Genomic DNA, 5,293 nt, shown 5'->3' on the forward strand with positions numbered 1-5,293 from the left:
ATTCTTGCATCAGTTCATGCCACTTACTATTGGAACAGGGAAGTGGACGAGCTTCATTGGATGACTAATGGGTGACATTATCACATTGATTTTGCCACCTTCTATCGTATTCTTGGTTTTGGACACATCCACAGGGGATATGAGAGGATTCATAATGAACGTCATCTTGAGCCAATGGAAGTAAGCTTCATGTGGGAGAATCAAGGACCAAGCTCAAGAGCTTCTATTACATCATGAACAATCTTTTCAGGATCACTCTTAACCCCAAAGACAATGCAATAGATTTGAATGGCTACATCACTAATGTATTGTCTAGGTTTCCCAGTAGTGAAAAGTTTAATGTTCCAAGGTTTATTTGGGTTGAGCTAGCATATGCCATGGATGATGGGAGATCTTTTCCCTATGCTCCTTACCTCATGTTTGTGATTGAGAGAGTGACTGGCATGTGGTTCCCTAAGGATTGTGAGCACACTATTTACAAGATCAAAAAGACCCATGGTGGCTTAGGGGGACTTGGGTCAGCTACTCAGCACACTTGTTCTAGAGGACATGGAGATAGTGGGGCAGCAGGCTTTCACTCTTCTAGAGCTACACATAGAGATATTCCTGAGCCGTTCAGGGCTAGGGAACAAAAGAAGTTAAAGTGGGGGAAGATGAGTGCATGGATGAAGGCAATCTTTGCTCATTGTGCATATGCGTCACAGACTGCTTATGAGGATAGAATGGAAAACAGGGAAGCAGTGAGGCATGCTAGGGAAATGGTGGGGCTACCACCCCTTCCACCAGTACAGTCACCACCTTAGTTTCCTAACTTGCCTCGCCTTTCTTCCTTTGACGAGTAGCAGGATCAGCCACATAAGCACCATTATGAATAGCCAGATGATCAGTAGTATGGGCACTCATATGAGCCATTCAGTCAGTACTACGGGTACCCATAGGGGTAGCATTTTAAGCAGCCCCCAAGGCAGCAGGACCTTGGTGCAGAGATTCACTCCATAGAGGCCGATCCACAGGTTCAGGTAGCCCTGTTTTGCACATATTCTAGGAGACCGCGTCCTATGATGGATCAACTAGGTCCTTCTACTTCTGCTAGGGCATCTCCTCCGTGATGTTCAGCACGCTTCACTTCACACACCCACGTCGCAGGACGTGCCCATGTTGACTCCGACAGTGATGAGTGACTTTTCTTCTTTTTCTTCCTTTTTTTGGTACTTGATGTCAAAGGGGGAGAAAATTAGAGGGGTCAATAGATTTTCGACGCCATGAGTTCTCTGCAGCTACGCTTTATGTCTAGATCCTATGAGAGTAGTTGTTAGGTTGTGAGTTTGAGAGTCGTTCAAAACTTTATTTTATAAAATAAGCTACTTTATGACTTAATTTGCTTCGGGTATGCACATGTATTCATGGTTACTATTTTAGCTTATCATATTCTGAGTTTAGATTGTTTTATATTCATATGATCTACTGTAGGAACATGATTGCTACCTGACCGATATAGTCATGACGGCAGTGCCACCCTCTGAGGCCGGTAGTGCTGCCCTGTGCTGTATCAGCCAGGGTCTTGTGTGCTTGAACTGATATAACCTGTCATATGCATCACATTTATTCCTATGACACCTTGTTTAGCACCCCACAGTAGGCATGGATGTAGGGGGAGGTTCCCATCACACCTAAAATATGAATCATGGCCTTTCATGCCAAATTGAGAATTCAAATCTCTATTCACATATTTAGGGGGAGGCACCTACACCCATAGTTCAAAAATCTCAGTTTAGATTTCATATCTTTTGTAAGCTCTAATTGGGTTGTCATCAATCACCAAAAAGGGGGAGATTGTAAGTGCAATCAAGTCCTATTGTGGGTTTTGGCATTGATGACCACCAAATTAGAGGACTAATGAGATTTATCGAGATGACAAGCAGGGAATCAAAAAATGAGGATGATGTACAGGTTCCAGGTGTCCTAATTACAAAAGGTGGCTAGACCTAGCTCAAAGGAGGTTTAAATTCTTTTATGTTTTGAAATTGAGTTTAGGGAAAGCCGTACTATTAAGAGGGATTTTAGGACAGTTGGTCAACTATTGAATCAGATGCTCAAATTCTCAGATTTACATCCTCTCACCTAGTCAAAATAGCCAGCCAAATTTCACCTCAACTTACCTATTTTGGCTAAGGCAGCAGTGCCGCCCTGTTAAGAGCGGCAGTGCCACCCTTAACTGACCGTTGGACCCAAGGGGTATTTATACCCTTCAGGCCTAGCCCACAATGGTTATCTTCTTCACTCAATCATTCTGCTCAAAATAGAATAGAACCAAAGCTCACCCTCTCTCCTCCATCCCTCAAGCAAATCCTTGATTCCAACCATCAAAACTTGAGAGAAAAGGTAGCAAAACTCGATTGGAGAGCAGATTCACTCATTCCCAAAGTCTAAGAGCATTTGGTTCACGTTTGGCCGGTAGTTCTAGGGTTTGTTACTCTTGGAGCTTGCTCCTAGCTGGCTAGGCATCGCCCTTGGACTTGCCAACTCATGTGGCAACCTTGGGAGGTTTGTAACCTCATTCTCAGAGCTAAGAAATCACCTCTCACTTCAAGAGTTCATCCTCTTGATTTGAGAACGAGGGTAAGGCAAGCCTTTGTGGCAAGCCTAAGCCTTTTGTGGCTTCCTCAACAATGTGGACCTAGGCAAACCTTTGTGGTGAGCTGAACCATGGGATAAATCTTATGTCTCGCATGCTTCATCTTGTTTACTTGCTGGTTTAGCTCTTTGCTAGTTGGGGTTAGGGTTTGGTTGCTCGATCCACTTTTGTGTGGAGTTTCTGTGGTATTCAGTCTTTGAACTAGATCTTATCTTTCTATTGTAGGATTAAGTAGCTATTAGGATCATGTTCATCTCTATAAAATCTCAGCTGTGTTAAATTTATTTTCGAAGAGCGGCAGTGCCGCCCTCTGTTCTGATAGAGTTTTGAGTTGAATTTTTACAGGCCTATTCACCCCCTCCCTCTAGGCCTCCTTTATCTTCCTATAGATCCTACAAACGCATATACGAAACTTTAATAAAGTTTGTAGTGTAAGCTTCATAGGTGGTGGTGAAATACTTGCGGTCGAGAATGGGGTTCGCTAGATACTTTACTTAACAGCTTGGAAATCGCATTCGACACAAAACTGTTTAAGACTTAGCCGAAATTCCTAAGTCGGATAGCGCTTTGACGAAGCTAGGTTTGGGAATTTTTATAGGTGAATTGGATTAAGAAGTAGTGTAATTTCATGGTTAGTTTTAATAGTTTGACATACTATCTCAAGCGTAAAATAGGTGGTGTAGCTACTGGATCATCGGGAAGGATTTTTAAGCAGCTTTAAAAAGCGTGCAAGTCACGTTTTTGAATGGTGCCAGCGCCTGGGCGCGGTCACCCTGCCCGGCTCTTGGCGTTGCCGCACCAGCCGCCCGACGGACATGCGCATGCACGCCCATGCACGTGGCTCTACGCTGCTGGCCATGGCCTCTGGCTACCGCTCTCTGGCACATGACTCGAGCGCACGCTGGGGTCCAGCGTCGTGTCCGCCTGAGCTTTCTACTCGCCATTGCCATCGCCGTCATGTCGAGCTGCGTCCATGGTCACGCTATGCTTCAACCGCCACTCACATGATCACTGTTGCCACTGACCTTCATGGCTGCACGCACATGGGGTTGCCCTGCCTACCTTCGCCATCACGTCCATGCTCGTGTGTCTCCACGCTGCTGCCTCCTCGAATCGGCGTTAGTCACTGCAGCGTGTAGTACCGAGCCATCATCGCCTTGTGAGTCGTGGCGCTGCGGTCGCACATCGTCGTGCCAGACTCATATGCGCACATGGAGCCATCACCATCATGCTGTCGTGCTCTCCCAATTAGTAATTGCGCCACGCTAAGCCCTCCGTCACATAGCCCTTCAATGGCATCACGCTAGCCGAGCCATGCCAAGGCAGAACTCATAGAGCTGGCCCCATCCTTATAATTGCGAATGTCTAGAGGTCGAGTTGGAGTCTAGCTTCGTTCCAAGCTTGCTACTGTTGTAGCCGTATGGTGTCAGGGCTTCAATTGGAGTTTTCCCTCGCCGTCAACCCTCTTAAGTTCGAACATCATCGTCCATCTAATTAGCTTGGCGTAGTCCACCTCTTTCCAATTAACTATGCACCCAGCTAGCCCTGTTAGTTAGCCAGCGAATGGAGTCGTCCCAGCGAGCTTCCCTCCGATAGTGAGGTAATGCGGAGCGTTTTCCCTGCGGCGATCTGCCATGGCTGTCGAGGTGGGTGCTCAGCCAGGGTGTCACTCCTTGATCCTTTGTCTCAATTGAGCGGTGCCTTTGTGTCGTGTTGACTTGGTTGCCTTGCCCGTGTAACAGTTTTGCTGGAGGAGCAGCAGGTCATCGGGGACGCCTTCGTCGTGCTTGTTGTGAACCAGAATGACCTTGCGCTCGTGCCCAACCACCCTGTTGAGTCCCCTGACTTCGTCTAGGGCATCCTTTGCATATCTGGTGAGGCACCTTCGCTCCTAGAGTAGTGGTAGAGGCGTTAGGATAGGTTAATTCACCAACATTGGTGTCACCGCGGCCAAACCTTGCCGTGGTGCGTGGCCACGCCTCTGTGCGGCACCAATCGTGATGTTTATTACCTGTATCAATGCGCTTGTGATGAGGAGTGTCGTGGTGGTAAGAATCGAGGTCGTGGAGGTGCGTGCTCATCGGCGTTAGGCCGGAGGGGCTGTGGCCTCTGTTAAGTTCTAGCCAGGGATTTCGTAATGTGAATTTGAAGCAAGCCAGGGGGGTAGTGAGAGCGTCAGTGAGAGAGGGAAATAGTAGTATGGGTTGTGGGTTCATTTAGTTGAAAGCCGGGGGCTCTTTTGCATAAACGACAGTGCATGGGTGTTCCCTTCATGAGCCATGCCAGTGCGTTGCATGCACGCGCGTGATGTGCCTGAGTGGGCCGAGCCGCTCGCGCTCTAGGCCGCACAGTAGATTAGGTTTTCTATTTTCCAGTGAAATTATAAATGTTTATTCAATTTAGTTTGAGCTGAACTTTGAAAAATAATAATAAATTCTATAGATGTCCAAAAATAGTGAAACAAAATTTGTTAGGTTCACAAAAATGCTATCTATCTGTTGGTGTAGTTAGTTTATAATTAGCTATGATAATGATAGGTTCATAAATTCAAATTAGAAAGCTTAGTATTATGTAGCTTAATATTTGTAGGAATTTTTGTGGCAAATTGATGGTAGATTTAGCCATGAAATTTTTATAGTAGGTTCATTAGATTATTAT

This window comes from Miscanthus floridulus, chromosome 11, assembly GCF_019320115.1.
Source record: "Miscanthus floridulus cultivar M001 chromosome 11, ASM1932011v1, whole genome shotgun sequence".
Lineage (NCBI taxonomy): Eukaryota > Viridiplantae > Streptophyta > Magnoliopsida > Poales > Poaceae > Miscanthus > Miscanthus floridulus.